The 22,805-nt window shown below is 42.6% G+C and overlaps 1 protein-coding gene across 2 annotated transcripts in view; it reads right to left on the bottom strand.

The window, feature by feature from the left end:
• Positions 1-22,805, bottom strand: part of thsd7ba (thrombospondin, type I, domain containing 7Ba) — a 364,521-nt gene that overhangs the window by 314,765 nt on the left and 26,951 nt on the right. The gene's annotated exons all lie outside the window — the stretch shown is intronic.

The following is a 22,805-nucleotide window of genomic DNA, read 5'->3' as shown; positions in this document are numbered from 1 at the left end:
TAATGAAACATGTTGTAGATCTGAATGAGTGAAATATTTTTATTAAATACTTTATTCTTTTTATAGTTGAATGCACTGGCTACAAAGTCACACCATAATTACACATAAAAATCAAATGTATTAACCCACGGAGGTCCAGATTTAGAGTTATACTCAAAATTAAAGTGGAAAAACAAACTACAGGTTGATCCAACTTTTATGCAATGTGCTTTAAACAAGTCAGAATGAGGCTCAGAATTGTTTGTGGCCTCCACATGCCTGTATGACCTCCCTACAATTCCTGGGCATGCTCCTGATGAGGTGGCAAATGTTCTCTTGTAGGATCTTGTATCAGATCTGGACCAGGGCATCATTGAACTCCTGGACAGTTTGAGGAGCAACCTGGTGGCCTGTAGGAGATTCTAAGAGACAGGTAGTTACTCCAGGAGAGCTGGACTGGGCCTTAGGAGGTCCTTAAACCCACAGCAGGATCGGTATCCACTCCTTTGTTCAAGGAGGAACAGGATGAGCACTGCCAGAGCCCTACAAAATGACCTCCAGCAGGCCACTGTTGTGAATGTTTCTGACCAAACAATTAGGGGTGTGCCATCTTAGGCACCCCACAATTCGATTACGATTCAGGGTGCTACGATTCGATTCTTGAACGATGATCACGGTATTGACGATGATCACGGTTATCACGATTATCGATGCATCGTACATTATTAATTAATAAAGTAACCGCATTTTTATCCATCATTTATTTATAATAGCCTAATGATTCAACAGGAACGATGGAAACATGCCCATACAACAAAAAGCTGCCCTAAGCTCCTTTTTTATTGTCACATTCTGCTGCTGGTTAGATATTGTTCTCCATTACAGAGCCGACGGTGTGGGCGTTCCCATCATCGCACCTGCGGCTAATTCCAGCAACTCAACCTTTGTATATAACGCCGGCGGTCCAAGCCAACATTGCCGAGATATTTGCTTGCTGTTCGCCATTTGACACCTGTACTTTCGAGGCTTGTTGGATTTGCTAATTTATGCGTCAGCTGTTTTTTCGTTCGGTGATTCCTCTACCTTGTGCAGGTATTGAGTGTGATTATTTTTGTTATCTTATTGGCTCGCTGCCCACCGCTTAGAGTTATTTGATCCCCGTCGAGCTCTTGTCACGGACTCCTTTTGTTATTCTCCCTTTTTCCGCGATCGCGTGTTTTTTAGTTGTATTAAAAAACCCTTGTTACTATTCCCTCTGTTTCTTGTCTGCTCTTTGGTCCAACATTTATGTATTTATTTTTACTTTTTAATTTTTTTTTAGAAAGTGCAAAAACATTAACCATTTTAAAGGGAGTACTTATTTTTCTCAACAATACAATACAATTTACACAGGTGGAATGAATTCCACATTTTGTGGAAACAATGTGTCTTTGTAAATAAGCCTATTTTTAACCAATATACTTTGTTTTCACAGATTTCTGTACTATTTTGTATGTTTGTTGTGTGAGTAACGGTGTAATTAATCATGGTTTTACATATTCTGCATATGAAAGACTCGTTAGCGAATCAGCTAATTAGCTGAGAGCTCGGCGCTAAGTATTAACACCTCGAAAACAACAACAATAAAGGCTAAACAGTACAAGAGGGTTCGTGTACTCACCTCTTATAGACGCACACGGGTCTTAGCAACACACTCAGGACATTTTTCAATTGACATGACTTGAAACTACAGCTGGAAATCTGAAAGATGAGGAGCAACGAACTATATCTCTTCCCCTCTTGCTCTAAAAAATAACGTGCACACAGAAGAGCGCCGCTGTACCTGCCTGACTCATACACAAATGTATTTTTCAGTCTTTTGGAAAAGAGTAAATCTCTTACTCAGTTACAGGCAGCATCCATTATAACGTGTGTGCGTCCGTTAAAGGTGTCCGGGCGGCAGACGAGTCTTGAATTTCGTTCCGCTACGAGCAGCTGTCATAAAGTTAAGAGGGAAAATCATCGTTTTTGAGCCTTTATGAATCGTAATCGAATCGTCACGTGTCGAATTGCGATGCATGTAATAATCAATTTTTTGGAAGTCCTCTAAAAACAATCAAAAACAGGCTGCATTAGGATGGCCTGAGTGCCTGACATCATGTAGGGGGCCCCGTGCTCACTGCCAATCACCGTAGAGATCGAGAGGCATTTGCCATAGACAACCAGAATTTGCAACTACACCACTGGCTCTGTGCTCTTCACCAATGAAAACAGTTTCAACCTGAGCACATGACGTGAAAGGGTCAGGAAATGCCGTGGAGAACATCATGATGCCTGCAACATCATTCAGCATGACCTGTGTGGCATAGGGGGAGGCATATCCCTGGAAGGACTCACAGACCTCTATTGGTTAGATATTGGTAAATGGAGTTATGCTTGTATAGTGCCTTTCCACCTTCAAGGCCCTCAAAGCGCTTTACACTACATCCCCATCCACCTACTGGCTACGCAGCACCAAGAGCAACGTGGGGTTCAATATCTTGCTCAAGGATACTTAGACGAGTTCATCATTCGTTGTATTAAAATGTAACTGCCTGACCCCTTGGGACGGATGGTTGAAAACAAAATCTCGAAAAAATCATATGGCACGGTAACAGGCCGTTATTTGTTAGGACTCGCCGTTATCGATGCCTGCATTATAGCACCTTAATGGAGCCCCTTTTACTAGTAACAGTATTAGTATAACAACGCTATGAATATGTACAGTGGGGCAAATAAGTATTTAGTCAAGCACTAATTGTGCAAGTTCTCCCATTTGAAAATATTAGAGAGGCCTGTAATTGTCAACACGGGTAAACCTCAACCATGAGAGACAGAATGTGGAAAAAAAAAGAAAATCATATTGATTTTTAAAGAATTTGCAAATCATGGTGGAAAATAAGTAATTGGTCAATACCAAAAGTTCATCTCAATACTATGTTATGTACCCTTTGTTGGCAATAACGGAGGCCAAACATTTCCTGTAACTCTTCACAAGCTTTTCACACACTTTTGCTGGAATTTTGGCCCATTCCTCCATGCAGATCTCCTCTAGAGCAGTGATGTTTTGGCGCTGTTGTTGGGCAACACGGACTTTCAACTCCCTCCACAGATTTTCTATGGGGTTGAGATCTGGAGACTGGCTAGGCCACTCCAGGCCCTTGAAATGCTTCTTACGAAACCACTCCTTTGTTGCCCTGGCTGTGTGTTTGGGATCATTGACATGCTGAAAGACCCAGCCACGCTTCCTCTTCAATGCCCTTGCTGATGGAAGGAGATTTTGACTCAAAATCTCTCGATACATGGCCCCATTCATTCTTTCCTTTAGACAGATCAGTTGTCCTGGTCCATTTGCAGAAAAAAACAGCCACAAAGCATGATGTTTCCACCCCCATGCTTCACAGTGGGTATGGTGTTCTTTGATGCAATTCAGTATTCTTTCTCCTCCAAACACGAGAACCTGTGTTTCTACCAAAAAGTTCTATTGTGTTACTGATAGTAGCCTTTGTTACTGTGGTCCCAGCTCTCTGTAGGTCATTCACTACGTCCCCCCGTGTGGTTCTGAAATTTTTGCTTACCGTTTTTATCATTTTGACGCCACGGGGTGAGATCTTGCATGGAGCCCCAGATCGAGGGAGATTATCAGTGGTCTTGAATGTCTTTCATTTTCTAATAATTGCTCCCACAGTTGATTTCTTTACACCAAGAGTTTTACCTATTGCAGATTCAGTCTTCCCAGCCTGGTCCAGGTCTACAGTTTTGTCTCTAGTGTCCTTCGACAGCTCTTTGGTCTTGGCCTTAGTTGAGTTTGCAGTGTGACTGACTGAGTTGTGGACAGGTGTCTTTTATACCGATAATGAGTTGAAACAGGTGCCATTAATACAGGTAACGAGTGGAGGCTCGTTAGACCTCGTTAGAAGCCAGATATCTTGCTTGTTTGTAGGTGACCAAATACTTTTTTTCCACTCAAATTTGGAAATAAATTCTTTAAAAATCAAACAATGTTATTTTCTGTTTTTTTTCCGCATTCTGTCTCTCATGGTTGAGGTTTACCCATGTTGACGATTACAGGCCTCTCTAATCTTTTCAAGTAGGAAAACTTGCACAGTTGGTGGTTGAGTAAAACTTATTTGCCCCACTGTAAATATTGCACCTTCCGATCAAACAACTCTGTTGTTGAGGCACAATTAGCTCAGATTACCCACTAAGCACAGTCCAAGTAAAGCAGACGAATAACTCTCGGCAACCTTCACGGCAATAACCCTGTAAAACAGCAATGTTCAATGGTTGCAACTGCAAAGCTTTTAAATGCAATCAAAATGATATATTTCCACCTCAAACACATAACCTTCCTATTTGATCCAATAGTAAAAACACTGCAATGTTTTTCGGAAATTGTGCCTCATTATAATCAATAACAAGCTACAGTTAGTTATCATGCCCATTCAGCAGAGTGACAAATGAGCCAATATCGTCTGTCAGCTGGCGGATCGTAATTGAGATTCATTTCAGTTAATATGAAGATCTATAACTCAGTTCTGTAACATACATTCAGTAAATATTCCTATAAATGAGAGGCAAATAAAAAATGAGTCAAGTGTATAGCTTGTTCATCACATCAAATGCCAGTGGTCTCTCCTGCCAATTACACTGAACCTGAACCGCAATCAATGGGCTTGCTAATCTAAATTCACATACCATCTGTAGCTACTACACGCCTGTCTGAATGTTGCCTGGCTCTGCTAAGACAGTGATTAAAATCCGCCGATACGCGGGGACAGCAACACAAAATAATAATGATTTCCTGCTACATTTCGTCTACCTCTCGCAGCAATTGAAAGAGGTCGAAAGAGCTGTTAGCAAATAATGCACTTTTCGTGATAAAAATCAAATAAATTTAAAAGGAACATGCTTTAAAACCAACAACTTGCACATACAATGCCAAGGTTTGATCTGTTATGAATGTTGAGGAAATACACTCATATTATTCAGTAGATAAAATGAGAGGATAAATTGCTTTCTTATATGTTCAAGCACAGTAAACTACATTAAATGTCACATTATATCTGAAGTTGTAACAAAGCAGCATGCCTGAGCCATAATAATGTCTGTTACAGATAAAACAAGCAACTCAATTTTTATCATAGTATTTATCAAAACACTGACCTCCATTTCTGCTGAAGTAGTGTTAACATAATTATGTCTTGAGCTGTGCATGAATTGGTGCAAAAGAATAAATATTTGCCCGAAAGCATAATTGACACTAAAAAACCCTTGTCTGATGGCCAGACTATCAAAGTTCACGAGTATTTACATTCACGTGCATTAGTATTATGTTAGAAAAGCCAGAGAGCACTTTGCAAAAATAAAGGTTATTGCAAACCTGATTCTAATGTGATCACTGCAAAAATGGAATCCATTAGGTAGTGATAGCCATGAGCAAAACAATATAATTTGCCCTCAATCTGGTTGAGTGTGAGGGCAATTTGACAGTGACATAGCGTAAAACACCCCAAATCACATTACGATGTTGCAGAACATTTTTATTTTGTACAAATAAGCAAAAGAGCTGAAGTACAGTTGGGTGCAATATGTTAATAGTCCTTTGTAAGGTCAAATCCGTACATGATCCTACGATAAATAAGCAAAACCCCTATTCAGTTTACCCTCTTCTGGCCTGGTGAACCACAACAGAAGTGTATTGAGTCTTGAGTAAACAGCACTGTATATGCTTAGTAAAAAATTGATTGCTTTGTTTCAAAAGCAACACAAACAATACGATGAATGAACATTTCTGGCTTCCAATGTACACATCCTCATCCAAATCAAACAGCATTTTAGCAACCACGGGTTTCCGAGTGATCTTGAACTCACACATGTATTGCCCGTGCTTTCCTGGAGTGCAGGTAAATGCTGAATTTAAATGAAATCTTGGTATTGATAAGATTCAAGACCTAAAAATAGGGACAAACTAACATCTTAAAGAGCATATGACACGAGAAAAAAAGTCTTAAACGGAATTATTATGTGAATTAGAATCAAATTTTGAGACGATTCGACTATATACAACAATTTAGCAAAGCACAGATGACAAGAAATTAGTCTTTTATTCTGCCGGTTAGCCACGCCTACCATTATAGGGCTTTAGCGTCCCCAACAGATAGATGACGTCAGCGGTAGACTGAGCTCATCGGTTTTACTATTCAGCCCATTGAGGGGGAATTATTCAGAACGAGGAAAACGCGACGAAGAGAGCCGCAAAATGTCATTGTTTCAGTCTCTCTACTCCAATATTTTTACAGGATATTCTTTTTATCCAAGTATTTTTCCCCAATAGCTATATAAATGGCTTGAGAAGGACCAGTCAGCCCGTCGAGGGAGAACTATTCACAACGAGGAAAACGCGACGAAGAGAGCGGCAAAATGTCATTGTTTCTGTCTCTTTACTTCAATATTTTTACAGGATATTCTTTTTATCCAAGTATTTTCCCCAATAGCTATATAAATGGCTTGAGAAGGACCAGTCAGCCCATCGAGGGGGAACTATTCACAACGAGGAAAACGCGATGAATAGAGAGGCAAAATGTCATTGTTTCTGTCTCTTTACTTCAATATTTTTACAGGATATTCTTTTTAGCGAAGTATTTTCCCCAATTGCTAAATAAATGGCATGGTCATGACAAATAACAGTCTTGTGCTGAATGGAATATGAAATAATAAAAATGCATTCATTCAGGACGACATGGCAAAATTACTCCATAATGGTCAAAACTGTCGACTTCACCTTTACTGTCGCACCTCCCGAACGATATTTTATGACACCTAAATCGGACATATGTCATTTCCCTTCCCCGGCTTCGGAGAATGTAAACAAACCAGAAGGCGTGACAGCTAACCGACATGCTAACCCGAACCGAGTGATGTTTCAAAGTCTTCGAAGCGGAAAATCACACATAACTATCCTGGATTATTTGACATGACGACCCGGTTGTCGATTGTTTTTGTGGATCGGCAAACCGCCCGGCGGAGAGCAATTTACAGTTCGTTCCCCGGAGGAGGGTGGCTGGAGTTGTTGTGCAGCTAACGTGCTGCTGCTAATGAGCATTAGGAGAGCTTTTTACATGCCTATCAATGATCAAACGTAAGTAGTCCTTCATTTAAAGGAAGTTTGTAGTGTTTACTTTGTAATCGCTGTATTCGTATTTGACATAATCAGGGGTGCACATAATTTTTTTGCCCAGGTTCTCAGAGGAGGACCTGGAGATGTGACTTGGTCCTCATTGAGCTTGAGAGCCGACCCGCCTGATGCGATAAAAGTATGACAAGCTTTACTTAGAACCAATTACCTTTAATTAATTATATTAACAATTAATGCTCGATTAACATCAACTGGCACAACAAAATTGCCATTACTTCGAAGTGAAAAGTAAAGAAATAAACATAAAAGCACTAATTCAAAATGAAGGGCATTATGCGGCTCCCACATTAACTCCAAGCCTTTGTAAAAGTGGGATGCCCTCCTCCTCATAAGAGCTCATTGAACGTGCATGTTTAGCTTTGTGAAATGCGAGCAAAAACACGTTTGTCAGTGCATGGCGCTGTGCAGGGCGAGTGGAGTGCTGTCTGACATCGATAGTTTGCTTAAGTGCCACATGCTCTGTTTTTTTTGTGCTTTTCAAAGTTTGGATGGCTGAAATTCTTTGACCCTACTACATAAAACGCACTGCTCTTATTAGCGACATTGGAATTCTCACGGCAAATTTTGTGCCACATTTCCGTGCGAGCATCATTTGCTTCTAGCCATGGTACCTCCTGCAGCCACTTTTCAGCAAAAGTCCTTTTTTTCGGTAGCTCCGGTGACGTCTCTGTCATCTGTCTGTCTTTCTTTTGACGGGGGTGGGGGAACATGGAAGTAATTACCGGTACTCAGTGGGGCCTGCCTCTTTGACATTTTGGGAAGCGATTTTCTCGTGTCCGCCGCAAATACAGTGGTCAGCCATCGGTACGCAAAAGCGTATGGAAGACGTTGAGGGCCAGCGCGTTTGTCTACGTCCAGTACGCATGCGCGCATGCGGACCACTTATGTGCACCCCTGGACATAATACAAAACAAGATGTTTACTCACTTCCTCGTAAGTCCAATGGTCCCACAGTAAATATCCACGGTGAATGGGAACCTTTTGAAACTCCAAAAAGGCGCATACGCCTCTCCCTCATACAGAATGATTTTTCTGCAGCCGTTTGGCTGGCGTGATGCGAAAAATAAACGTATTAATCCTTCGTCCTCATACACAACAGTACACTGTAACGTGAAGAGGACGTCTTCTACCGTACACGTCACAGCGCCCTCCTCCTCAAAGCAAGACCGAAGCCGGAAGTCACTCATTTTCATGGCGCGGGATTCAAAAAACTAAATAAAAATAGCGATCGCTTCCACACACATCCAAGCAGCCCATATCATTCAGGGGCATAAAATACCGCGTGTATTATGAAATAAACATGCTTTTTCGTGTCACAGGCACTTTAAAGCTCTACTTTTAATTGCTGGTTGTGTCATTAATCAAATCTAAATACAACTAGGGAGATAAGTGATGTGCTACGATAATAAATGAATACATCAGAAAATGTACATTTTAATAAAATGGATTTACCAACAAATAAGATAGGAACATGAACAATGTATGAACACCTGATTGGACCTTTTAACTCATTCACTGCCATAGACAAGGATAGACGTCAAACTCAATTGAACTGGAAGGACTGGCTGTGTATGCTCATCAGTGCTGTTGACAGTGTTAGATGTCTAATCATTTTTGAATGGGAGGGGTGAATGAACATTAAGGTTTTTTTTTTTTTTTTCCAAACTGGAATTTTACTCATTTTATAAGAATATTCCCTGTAGGAAAAACTACATTATGGAATAATTTGTAACCATAGTCACAGAGCTGAACATTTTTGATCAAACCCTGAGAGATGCATCATTTTCATTTGTTATTTTACAAAACAAATTTGGTCTGTATAGTGTGGATAAAATAACATCTTGTATATAACTAGCTCTACAGTAGTTAATAATCCCTTGAATGAAGAACAAAACAACATGCAGTGATTAAAACAAAACATTCAGCAGTATTGAGGTGCATTTTTGAAAGCTTTTCATTGTTACCTTAATTATTAAGACAACCATAAAGAAATCACTGGTTCACTAAGGTAAATAGTTATCGAAAGCTGCGTTTTTAAAACACTTGTTAACGTCTCCTGAATTCAGCAGTTGTCCTTTTTTTTTTTCCCCCCAGATTTGTTTTGTGGCAATTGTTTCCCATAGCAAAAATGTGCTGCTCATCTGTTGCTTAATCTCGTCATGTGAGAAGAATCTGATCATCCCAAATTTCTCATTCTCTGCTTATTTGTTTATGAGTTGTGCTCCTAAAGGTACCCTTAGGAGCAAGGGATGAGTCAAAATGAGCAAAGACACCATTGAGACAAATGAGATTGATTTGAGAAATATTTGAGAAATTATCATAGTTGGTAGTTAACGAGTTATTTTTAACAGCACCTTTGACACCATATCCTCATCGACTTACCGGTGACGCAGCACCAGGAACAAAGTGGGGTTCAGTGTCTTGCTGAAGGATACTTAGACGAGTTCATCAGGACGAAGAATCCAACTCACAACATCTGGATTGGGGAACGACTACTCTACCACTGAGCCACGCACGGGCTCAAATGACAACTCGATGTGACGCGGGACATCAATTGAACGCAACTTAAGAAGAGGCATGTAGTAGCGATGAAGCAAATTTTAATTTTTAATTTCCCTTCAGTTAATAAATTTCTTTGCGACTTCAAAATACTTGTTGGCTGTGAGCGAGACAGCGTCAGCCAGCGTGTTGCTTCTCTCCGTGTAACTGTTGATATTCAAAACCGCATTTTCAGCCGATAGAGATGTGAAAGGAAATTGGACGCCAAAAACTATTTTATACGTTGTGTAAATGAACCAGATATGGTATAGAATTACTTGCCCAATTATAATATTTTCTCAGATTTTGACACGAGATGAATTTAGAAGTGATTGGACATGTCAAAACAGACACTACTCTTTTCTTACAATGAAAGAATCTTTAGAACCCAAAATGAGCAATTACAGACTGGAAAGAGATCAAATTGAGAAATATTTGTAACCGGCACAAAATAAGGTTGCTTGGCGAAAGGAAAAGAGTCAGCTTTGAGGAAAGTGTAAGTGATAAAATGCTTTGCTCATCTGAGATGCATTTGACATCAACAAAACATCTCATAGTTGTCTCTTGGTGAGATCTAAAAAGTTGACGGCTGTAAGAGATCATTGAGAAATCGTGCTCACAGTGAGACTTCTCACGGGACAAATTTGAGAAAACTGAGAAACTGTAGTCTCGATTTTGCTGATTCACTTCTTAGAGATGTAAATGAGACATGAACAAGCGCTCATCTTCAATTTTGCTTTGCTATGGGCTGTTTTGTAGCCATTTCTACAGTGAAGCCATTTATTCGTCACAGGATTAAATTTGGTTCTTTGGATGACTTACAAAGACAAGGTACTATTTCAGTTTGGGCAAGTCCTGTATTAAAGATTTCATTATGAAATCAATATTTGCTTTTGAGTTTTACTTTTCAAAAGAACCTCAGCCTACAACATTTTAACAGTCTGTAAAATATGACAAGTGTGATACCAAGAACCAACAAATGCTATGACCTGTCTCAACCTGAAAATATTCTCCTTAGGCCTGCTTTGAGGCAGGATGTACTAAACAACAAAACAAGCACCCAACTACTTCCAGACATTGTCTAAAAGCACACTGTCTGTTCTAATTGGATGGAAACAAGCTCAGAAACCGTGCGTAATAACCCTGGAAATGAGGATGGAGAAGTCACCTACGGCTCCATGTTGGAGAGTAATGAAAAAAATTAACTGCCATGGGATCCTCTCCTGTGGTGCACAGGGCTCCCACACCAATAGCCCTTTCAAATTGGCAACATTTGTATGGAGGAAGGAATAAATGCAAGGAAGACCTGCCATGCTGGTTCTTGTCCCCCTGCTGTTTAGACATACAAGAAAATGTCTTCATTGAAATGTCATGAGCCTTCTACAGTCTGACTGCTCAACACAACAGGAGGATCGCTGTCCTGGCAGCCGGATACGAAAGTGGCAGAAGGTTTCATTGCATGTAAGTCATCCAAATTTCCTCCGTTTGAAAATTCAAAGGAGCTGCATCTCTCAGTTCTGCTTTCTGAGAAGGCAGAATGCCAAGACTTTGCTGAAATTGTCTGTTTCTTCAACACTTTTTGTCCTGCATTTGTACTGTTGAATTCAATTCGCACATAAAATTCCTCCGGATCCAATTGGATGGCTACTGTATTTACCAATTTTTTTTTTACATGAAGTACAATTAAAAGAAAATTGTTTTTTTCTTGTGGTACTTTTCTAAGCGTGAGTTTTTCGTGGTTATGAAATGGATAAGACAGATGGCTACTTATAGTTTGATATGATAGACTTAAATCCTCAGTAAAACCCTCCTGCAACCATTGGGCATAACTGGAGCAACAAATCAGCCTGCCTGCTGCTTACACCTGCTCATTCCAAGATAATGGAGGAGTCAGAGTCAGGACAGGAATGCGTTTCTCCCATTAAATTTAAACACTATTGTTCCTATAAAGAGAGTTTGTGGTTTAACTGTGCAATACAACCTCTGTTTGCCTGCAACTGAGGATACTCCACGACGGTTAAAGATGCAGTTTATTCTGGCTCATTTTACACCAAAAAAACATTATTATTGCTCCGAAGGCACAGAACTGCCCAAAGCTTCAGTGCATACATTCAGTCACATTTAGAAATGGGAAGCGATGACCAAACCAGTTCCAAATAATTAAATTCGGAGTAATAATTTGTTTACCTGATGATTCCAATCACTGATTTCTCTCTGAGTCATGATGTCCAACGGTAGAAACAAGGGCGTAGATTTGCATGGGGATGGTAGGGACATGACACTACCAACTTTTCAGGATGCTCATATTGTCCCCATCAACTTTAAAGAAATGTTATTGGCATTATATCATGAGTTCTGTTATATAGATAATTTAGATTGTTTTTCCATGTGTTGTATGGATAGAATTGATCCTACTATTATTAAGTGAATTACTTTCATTATGTTCAGGCTGACATTTACCCCTTTTCACTTGCTGAATGTGCCAGTCCATTTTTTTCCCTCAAACACACATTTGATTGGCTGATGAAATGACCCCCCCCACACACACACACACACACACTCACAGCCCAGACAGAGATATAACATTTCGACAACATGCCGCCTTCTCCGCTCCCTTCGAAGACGAGAGATATTCGAATTTTATTTCGGCCAGCAGCAGCAGCAGCAGCAGCAACCGCTTTAAGTTATGTAAAAAGACATCAATGTTGTGGAGATGGGGGAAAAACCACTAATTTTGCTACTGAAAGTCCGACCGGCATCAGATTTAGTATAACATTAAACTGTATATATTTGCTGACCTGCAAAACTCGAGTAAGAAGCTGCTAAGAGAAAAGTGTCCTTCAGTATGTTTTCTACTGTTAAGGTTAATTGTGAGAAATGTAGTGAACCGAGGTTTAACCCCTTCTTCCCAATTTTCAATTCATTTTATTTATGTGGTCTTAAAGCAGCCCAAAGGAGATTTTTTTTTGTTTTTTTTGCTGAGTTTGTTTGTGTTTTTTGGATAAAATCAGTTGTGTTTTACCTGAAGGAAGGCTCCATTTTTATTATTGTTTTACGCTAAGACGTTTTTCAGTTCTATTTATCTATTTAGACGATGTTGAGTGGTCTTCTGACATTTTTTTTTTTTTTGCATTCCTGGATAGTTTAGAAATTATTTTGTATGTTAATATAATTAATTCTGTTCAAGTATTGCAATTTAAATTTGCTAAAAAAAAAAAAAGTTTTTCTTTTTGAAAACAAAGGAATCAAAGCTGTATCACTTGAACTAATACATTTGAAAATTAGTATAAGTTAATACAGATTTATTTTGCATTGATCACTTAGCCTATCAATTAATTAGGTTCATATTCGTGAGAAATGTATCCCTGATCCCCGTTAGCCCAATCTGTATGGTCTTATTAATGTCCTGTCCCCAGCAAAAAGTGTACATGCAGGTTATGCTGTTATATTGTCCCTACCAATGTTGAGACCAAACCTACACCCTTAGGTAGAAACCATTTACCGGTAGTTCTCAAAAGTTTTAAAGAGTGATTATAGGCGGGCTATTTACAACACTTTTACTTTAATGTCCGATTTCAATTCTTTTTATGAATTTTTTGTGATGTTTTTTTGAAACCGGTCGTTTTCATGCAATGGTCTCTACCATTTGTATAGGAAGCTAGCGGGCACTCAAAAAAAAAAAAAAAAAAAAAAAAAAATATATATATATATATATATATATATATATATATATATATATATATTTGTATTTTACTGCACAGTAAGTATATTTGTAATGTGTGTTTAGTTTTACAGTTTACCTCACCTGGAGTGACTTAAAATCGCTCAGCCCCGCTGACCCGCTGATGACACTAAGTAAAGGGAGGGATACATTGTATATTATATTGTCCATCCATCCATGATATACTGCTTAATCCGGGGTCGGGTCACAGGGGCAGCAGCTTTCGCAGGGAAGACCAGACCCCCCCCCCCGGGGGACATACCCGGAACACTTCTCCAGGGAGGCATCCAGGAGGCATCTATCCGAGATGCCCAAGCCACCTCAGCTGGCTCCTCTTAACACAGAGGAGTAGCGGCTCGACCCTTAGTCCCCCTCGGATGACCAAGCTTCTCACCCTATCTTTAAGGCAGAGCCCGGACACTCTGCGAACAACTCATTTTGGCTGCTTGTATCCGGGATCTTGCTCTTTCAGACACGTACCACAGCTCGTAACCATAGTTGAAGGTAGGAACATAGATCGACTGGTAAATCAAGAGCTTTGCCTTTTGGCTCAGTTCTTTCTTCACCACACCGTACCGGTGCAAAGACCACGTCACTGCAGATGCTGCACACTTATATTTTATTGTAACAAATGTTTAAATAATATTACAAATGATGTGATATCGTTTCTCATCTAATACCCTTCCACAATGAGAACTGTTAAGGAATCAGACCGATAAGAAACCAATAATGGAATCCAAAATACTAAAGTACTTTCAAATATATCCCATTGTGTAATGTGATATGAAAGTTTAAATGTATTGTAATGCTCGGAATATGTAAACAAATACAAGTAACAAGTAAACACGGGGGCACGCTTAGTGAGACTTCACCTACGGATTAGTTAAATTTGGGGTGCAAACAATTTCGGGAAGGAAAAGTACCTCAATGTCCAATTCAAAATGGTACATGCAATAGACCGCTATAACTAAAAGTATAATTAAAATCTGTGGAAGTCAAATTCTAGATGCTAACAAAATAAAAAACTGAAATAAAAGCAACATCCCTCGCAATCATGCTTGGTAAAGGTTACTGAAGTGACACGTACCCCTCATTTTCCTCTAATTTCATGCACAGGCATCTGTGTTGATAGTAGCCAAACAACACTCAATCGAAAGGTGACAGCAGGTTAGCCACAGTGAGTATCAATATACTAAAACGCTTGAGTTATATAAAGTGTTCTTCCTGGTTTCATTTGATACGAGGGTTGTTGAAAAGCATTTAGTGTAAAACTGCATGTGGGTGTTTTTGTTTACTTATACAGACGCTCCAGAAATGTGGATGGCGATTAAGTTTAAATGAGTAATTAGGAATGTGTGGAGTGAACAAAGGAGGGAAATGTCATTCGAAGTAATATTTTATAGTTAAATTTGCATGTAAGAAAAAAAAAAAAAAAAAAAGAACATCGGCATTTTCAGCATGTTGTTTAGGTTGATTGTGAATGACAAAACTTTCAATGTCAAAACAACCTTCTCATCAGAGTTGGACAATATGATTTATATCTCTAAAACTATATAAAACTTTCAATTGACATTTTACATGCCTATTGGAATTATTGTAACCAATAGACCTGTTTAGTATCATGCACATTTCGGCCCAAAGTTGGCATCCAACTTGCCCTACATTGATGGGATTTTTTTATGTCATAGTAGTATCAGTGATCGGCCTCAAGGTATCCCTTTCTCCAAGGATCCCCATCCAACGGGCCAAGGACTGGTTACCTGTCCAAAGCGCATTTCTACTGGGCCGCGAAGAAATAATAATTTGTTAACATGACTAATCCAAGTAGAGATTTGTGTACATTGCCCTCTAGTGGTTGGCTGCCATTACTGTGTTGTTTGCACACCTATAGCAGTCCAGCCTCAAAGTAAACAGTAAATTTAGCTGCTGTTGACTGTGTGCTGCGGGCCCCACAACTCAGCAATGGCAGAAGGGGTTCTTCCGGTCGTTTTGCTTGGATTTGTAATTCAAATTGATTCCCGGAAATAATAAGCCCACACATTAATGAAGATGAGTGAAAACCAAATGTCTTTTGACACCTTTCTTTACAAGGAAAAAGGCCACCTGCTGAGCCAGAAGAGGAGCCTACAACCAAGTCCATTCTACATAATATGTGGCTAAAAGCTAGCAAACAAGACAACAAAAGCAAATGTACAGGGAGCATCATACCTTGTGGCGAATAGTATTGCTAAAGGCAAGAAACCTTTCACGATTAGAGAAGAACTCATTAAGACTGCGACCAAGTATATTTGCCCTCAAGTTTCAGGAGAGGCCGCTGTTAAAAAAGAAAAGGTTGATTCAACTTATGGTGAGTTACATTTTACATGCACTTAATGTTCGTTTTTAGCCCTGTCGTTGTCACACTTGGACGGAATGGAGCGGACTCAAGTGCAGAATTCAGTCTTTTAATGAACACAAATATTCAGAAGCAGTAACAAACTGAGGGCGCTCCAGAAGGAGGAAATAACAAGCTATGAAATAAAATGGTACAAACGGGAAACAAGAGAGCCAGGCAAAAAACGCACTGGAGTAGAATACTATAACAAAGGACTTTGCATTAAGCATAAAAAACAAACTGTTGAATACTAAGAATAAACTCACAACGTAGAATGTCTTGGACTATGAATATGGGCTGTAGTGAAGACGAAGGACGAAGACACTTTGGCACAAGACTAGGGAGTGACAAACAATTTAAGCACATGAGGAACGTGGTACAGGTGGGAACAATAGGTAATCATAATCAGAGACAGGTGAGACAGCAGGAAGGGTGAGTGGTAGAAACAGGAGGGTGAGGTTTCAAAATAAAGCAGGAAGAGACAATATACCAGGACGTGACAGAACCCCCCCCCTCTAGGACCGGATCCCAGACGGACCAGGCAGCTCAGGATGGGCCCTGTGGAAGTCCCTGATGAGGCTTGGGCAAAGAATAAAGCGGGAAGGGACCCACTGTCTCTCTTCGGGGCCGTACCCTTCCCAATCGACAAGATACTGGCGTCCCCTGCCCCTGGTCCGGACCGCCAACAGCCGCTTGACCTTGTAGGCGGGGCCACCGTCGATCTCCAGCGGGGGTGGCGGGGGCGGAGTTGGCAGCACGGCGCTCTCAGCTACGGGTTTCACTTGGCTCACGTGGAACGTGGGGTGGATCCGAAGGGTGCGGGGAAGGCGTAGTCGAACAGCCGCCGGTCCGATCACTTTGGAGACTGGGAATGGACCAACAAAGCGGGGTGCCAGCTTCTTGGATGAAGCTCGAAGGGGGAGGTCCCGAGCGCTGAGCCAGACCCGCTGCCCTGGCTGGTATGAAGGCGCCGGGCGTCGTCGACGGTCTGCCGTTCTTTTCATTCGGTCCCCCTGACGAGCAAGGACCAGACGGGCAGCCTCCCAGATGCGCCGGCATCTGCGGACTAAGGCGTGGGCGGAGGGGACTGAGACCTCCGGCTCCTGGGCGGTGAAAACTGGAGGGTCATATCCAAACACACACTTGAACGGTGACATACCCGTAGCTGAGGTGGGCAGGGTGTTATGGGCGAACTCGACCCAGACCAGGTGGTTGCTCCATGTCGATTGGTTCTGGGAAACCAGGCACCGGAGGCCAGTCTCCAACTGCTGGTTCAGGCGCTCGGTCTGGCCGTTGGATTCCGGGTGATATCCCGAGCTGAGGCTGGCTTTGGCTCCGATTAGCTTGCAGAAGGCCCCCCAGAATCGGGACACGAACTGGGGCCCTCGATCGGAAACGATGTCCTTGGGGAACCCATGAACCCGAAACACTTGCCTCATCATGATCTCGGCGGTGTCCTTGGCGGAGGGCAGGGCTGGCAGAGCAATAAAATGAACCATCTTAGAGAATCGGTCGACCACTGTGAGGATCGTGTTGTTGCCTTGGGAGACTGGGAGCCCCGTGACGAAGTCCATGGATATCTCAGCCCATGGCCTGGAGGGGATGGGCAGTGGCTGTAGTAGTCCCATGCGTGGACGGTTGGAGGTCTTGTTCTGGGCGCAGACCGAGCATGCCTTAATGTACTCCCGGACCTCCGGCTCCATCCCCGGCCACCAGAACCTCCGGCAGATGGCATGAATAGTCCGCCGAACTCCCGGATGGCAGGAAAGCGGCGAGGAGTGGGCCCATTGAAACACCCGGGGGCGTAAGTCGATCGGGACAAACAGACGGTTCTCTGGACACCCCCGTGGTGATGGAGCCTCCCCATTGGCCAGCTTAACCTCCTTTTCTATTTGCCAAGTCACCGCTCCTACCACACAGTTCAGTGGCAGGATGCTTTCAGGCTCTTTGGCCACAGGCTCAGGGTCATAGAGGCGAGAGAGCGCATCAGCCTTCTTGTTTTGGGACCCCGGCCTGTAAGAGATCGAAAATGAAAAGCGGTTAAAGAAGAGCGCCCACCTGGCCTGACGAGCGTTTAGTCTCTTAGCAGTCTTAAGGTATTCTAAGTTCCTGTGGTCTGTCCAGACCAGAAAAGGGTGCTCCGCCCCCTCCAACCAGTGACGCCACTCCTCTAAGGCAGTCTTCACGGCCAATAACTCTCGGTCTCCCACGTCATAATTCCGCTCAGCTTTGGAGAGTTTCCGTGAAAGAAAAGCGCAGGGATGAATCTTTCCGTCCTGTTCAGAGCGTTGCGAGAGGATGGCCCCAACGCCTTCATTAGAAGCGTCAACCTCCACCACAAACTGCCGGAGGGGATCAGGCATGTTCAGAATTGGTGCTGTGGTGAAACGGGTCTTGAGGGTCTGGAAGGCGGCCTCCGTCTCAGGGGTCCACGAGAACCGCACCTGTGGAGAAGTGAGAGCATGGAGGGGAGCCGCTATTGCGCTGAAGCCTCGGATAAACCGCCTGTAGAAGTTAGCAAATCCCAGGAATTGCTGGACCTTCTTGCGGCTATCGGGGGTTGGCCAGTTAACAACAGCGCTGATTTTAGCCGGATCCATCTGAACCCTTCCAGGGGCTACGATAAAGCCCAGGAAGGAGATGGTGTCGGCATGGAATTGGCTTTTCTCTGCCTTAACATATAATTTGTTAGCCAAGAGCCTTTCTAGTACTGTGGCTACATGCTGCTGGTGGGTGGCTAAATCGGGTGAGTAGATAAGGATATCATCTAAATAAACGAAAACAAAGCGGTCTAAGAAGTCACGTAGGACATCATTAATCATAGCCTGAAAGAAAGCTGGAGCATTGGTAAGACCAAACGGCATCACAAGGTATTCATAATGGCCATCTGGCGTGTTAAAAGCAGTCTTCCACTCATCCCCCTCTCGTATTCTAACAAGGTGGTAAGCATTCCTTAAGTCAAGCTTTGTGAATACCTTGGCTTGTTGCAACTGATCGAAAACCGACGACATTAACGGGAGTGGATAACGGTTCTTAATCGTGATATCGTTCAGCTGGCGATAGTCAATACATGGACGCAGGCCTCCGTCCTTCTTCCCCACGAAGAAAAAGCCTGCCCCAGCAGCAGAGGAAGAAGGGCGGATCAAACCTGCCTTTAACGAGGACTGAATATAGTCCTTCATGGCTTGTCTCTCGGGACCAGAGATCGAATAGAGACGTCCCCTTGGGATGGTGGACCCAGGAATGAGGTTGATGGCGCAATCATAGAGTCGGTGAGGAGGTAAGGACATAGCACTGGTCTTGCAGAAGACCCGGCTTAGGTGATGGTAACAATGGGGGACTGTGCTCAGGTCGATCTCCGGTCCTGAGGAGGCAGAAAGAGACACGTTATTAACATCGACCCTCTTAGCCCCCGTATTACAGCCCCCCCCACAGTCACTACCCCAACCCGCAATTTTGCCAGTTCTCCATTCAATTTGCGGGCTGTGTTTACATAACCAGGAAAACCCCAGCACCACAGTCTGAGCTGATGCTGAGAAAAGGTGAAAGCTCATGGTCTCGGTATGTCCTTGTACCCCCACCCCCACTGGTTCGGTAGCATGGGTTATTGTGAAAAGTCTGGTGCCATCGAGGGACCTGGCCACCAGAGGTCGCTTGAGAGGAACAGCCCGCAGTCCCAACAGTTTACACACGCCCCATGGCATCAGGCTTTCATCTGCTCCTGAGTCTATGAGTGCCGGGAGTGTGTGGGTTCTAGCCTTGTGCGTTACCAGGATAGGGGTGGTCGAGCGTGGTGTACTCTGCTGAGTACGTTGCATTTCTTTGGGTCGGTCACGGCGGGAAGGACAGGCGGCCACCAGATGTCCCGAGGCCCCGCAGTAGTAGCAGCTTCCCTCCAGCTGGCGGCGCTTGCGCTCCTCTCTGGAGAGACCGGTCGGCCCTAGCTGCATGGGCTCGACATCTACTGGTTGCGATGGGGCAGGAAGCAGACAAGGGGGGCACCTCTTGGGACGCTCAGATGCCCGGGGAGGGGGCCTCTCAGGGCGATTTGGTTGGACCCTCTGGAGCTCCTGTAGCCGATGGTCTGTCCGAATGGCTAAAGCGATGAGGGAGTCGAGGTCGTCTGGTAGATCCAGGGGAACGAGTTGCTCCCGGATGGGAAGGGAAAGCCCCTTCAAAAAGGTGTCGTAGAGCGCCATGTGTCCCCAGCCACTTCCTGCGGCCAGGGTGCGGAACTGGATGGCGTAATCATTAACGGAGCGGCTGCCTTGCAGCAAGTTTGCCAGTTCCCGCGCTCGAGCCCGTTCGGTGCAGACTGGGTCGAACGTCTTGATTAGGGCTTCTTTGAAAGCAGGGAAGGAGTAGCAAATTGGGGAGTCGCGCTCCCACTCAGCCATCGCCCAGGCTCGTGCTCGGTCAGTCATATGTGTTACCATATACGCGATCTTGGCTCGGTCCGAGCTGAACTCACCCGGAGAACAGTCAAAATGAAGCATGCAGTCTGTGATAAACATCTTACTGTTGCTGGCTTCTCCAGAGAAACGCTCCGGTGGAGCCAACCGAGGACCTCCCCCAGAGTGAGTGGAAAAGATAGGCGAAGGGACAGCAGGTGCCGCAGGAGGCGGAGTGACAGGCTGAAGCCTACCCGCCAAGTCGGTCAGTAGAGATGTGAGCTGGATCAAATTGGTGGCCATGGCTGCCTGGAACTGCTCCTGACGGGTGAGTCTGTTGTCGTGGCCCTGGAGCGAAGCGAAAAGCTTGGCGAATTCCGCTGAGTCCATAGCTGGCCAAAGTGTACTGTCACACTTGGACGGAATGGAGCGGACTCAAGTGCAGAATTCAGTCTTTTAATGAACACAAATATTCAGAAGCAGTAACAAACTGAGGGCGCTCCAGAAGGAGGAAATAACAAGCTATGAAATAAAATGGTACAAACGGGAAACAAGAGAGCCAGGCAAAAAACGCACTGGAGTAGAATACTATAACAAAGGACTTTGCATTAAGCATAAAAAACAAACTGTTGAATACTAAGAATAAACTCACAACGTAGAATGTCTTGGACTATGAATATGGGCTGTAGTGAAGACGAAGGACGAAGACACTTTGGCACAAGACTAGGGAGTGACAAACAATTTAAGCACATGAGGAACGTGGTACAGGTGGGAACAATAGGTAATCATAATCAGAGACAGGTGAGACAGCAGGAAGGGTGAGTGGTAGAAACAGGAGGGTGAGGTTTCAAAATAAAGCAGGAAGAGACAATATACCAGGACGTGACAGTCGTGCTATTTTGTATTCACTGTAATTTTCTTGGGGTTGGGGACCACTGCCTTTCTCCACTCGGTAGTTAGCCAATTGGCTCCCCATGCCAACAATGCATCAGTAATGCAGGCAAGACATTTGAAAATAGCAACACAATCAATGTAGACAGAATGCTGAAAACACAATTCGTTCCAACAGCAATATTAACGTATTACCGCAAGAAATTTGAAAATAGCAACACAATTAATGTAGACAGAACACTGAAAACACAATTCGTTCCAATAGCAATATTAATGTATTACTGATATTATGTTAACATACAGCAGTGTTAAAAAACACTAGTCACCAGTGTTGTTAATCTTACTTTAAAAAAGTAATTACAGTTACAAATTACTTCTCCCTAAAAGTAATTGCGTTAGTAACTCAGGTACCTGAATGTAAGAGTAATTAGTTACTTGGCAAAGTAACTGGTGATAATTTTCATGTTTTAAAAAAAAAAAAAAAAAAAAAAAAAAAAAAAGTCAGGTCACACAATGTGAAGTTTGAAGGGTTTTTTTTGGGACAATTGTCCCTAGCACAGTTCTTTACCCTAAACTTAACTAGACACAGGGGTATTGCGGATATTGCGATAACTAGATAGTAACCATTGCTATGTTTGGAAGTCATTTAATGTTGTGAATCAACCGTTAAAGTTATTAAAATTGCTCCCGTTATTGCATTAGTTCCCTTCTGTCTACTTTTTACATGTATAAGTTTTAAAACTATTTCATCATTTAAAGATAGATTTAAGTCAAGACTTTGTTGATTTAGGAGCATTTTAGATCAAATGTTACTTAGGTTCGCCAAGTTCTCTACAACAGAGCCTTCCTGAGAAGTCTACTGCTTTAAGATGGCGGCTGTTCACTAACGCATCTAGTTCTTATTATACATGTTGCTAATGCAGCCGTGTCTGTCACTTGCATCTAGTTCTGTATATATGTGATATCTACCGAAGCATCATGTGGGCGTAGTTTGTAGGCTATCGGCTACAGTCAGGTATTACTGGAGCCACCTAGCATAGTAGCATCACGTTTGCAACGACGTCACCCTCCTTTGCCTCCTCCCCACTCCTGCTCTGCTCTCTTGTCTCCGTGAGTCAGTCTTTCTCAGACTTTTTTCGCGTCAGTAAACCAAAAAGTAACGCATGCCTTTCCCGCCTCAGTAATGGTAACGGCGTTGCCAAGATGAGAAAAGTAATTAATTAGATTACTCACTACTGAAGAAAATAACGCCGTTATATTCTAACACTGTCATTAACAACACTGCTAGTCACAAATATTATTATTAGATTGTGACATATCGATATCATGATATAAGTCGGCCCATATCGTGACAGATTTTTTTTTTTTCCATATCAAAACACACTACTTCCGATAATTTGAAACTACTTCGTGCCAGAATAGGAGAAACTAATATAAAAAGTGTTACTTGAAGCATGGAATGACCAACTTGACCAGTTTTTTAACATATGAATGAGAAGCTACTAAGATAACATCAGAGAAAATTACAGTTTTCTCATTTAACAGCCTCAATCCACTTATGAATGTTGTATGAATACAGGAGATTTAAATATTCATTAAAATACCTACAAGAAATCGCAGGAGAGAGATAGTAACTTAGTGCCAAGCGGTCAGTATTCAAAAAGAGTTTAAAAATGTAAAATCCCATTTGTAATG

The sequence above is a fragment of the Corythoichthys intestinalis genome, chromosome 12 (assembly GCF_030265065.1).
Source record: "Corythoichthys intestinalis isolate RoL2023-P3 chromosome 12, ASM3026506v1, whole genome shotgun sequence".
In the NCBI taxonomy this organism is placed as follows: domain Eukaryota; kingdom Metazoa; phylum Chordata; class Actinopteri; order Syngnathiformes; family Syngnathidae; genus Corythoichthys; species Corythoichthys intestinalis.
Note: the sequence above shows the minus strand (reverse complement) of the source record. Positions and strands in the feature narration are given on the sequence as shown.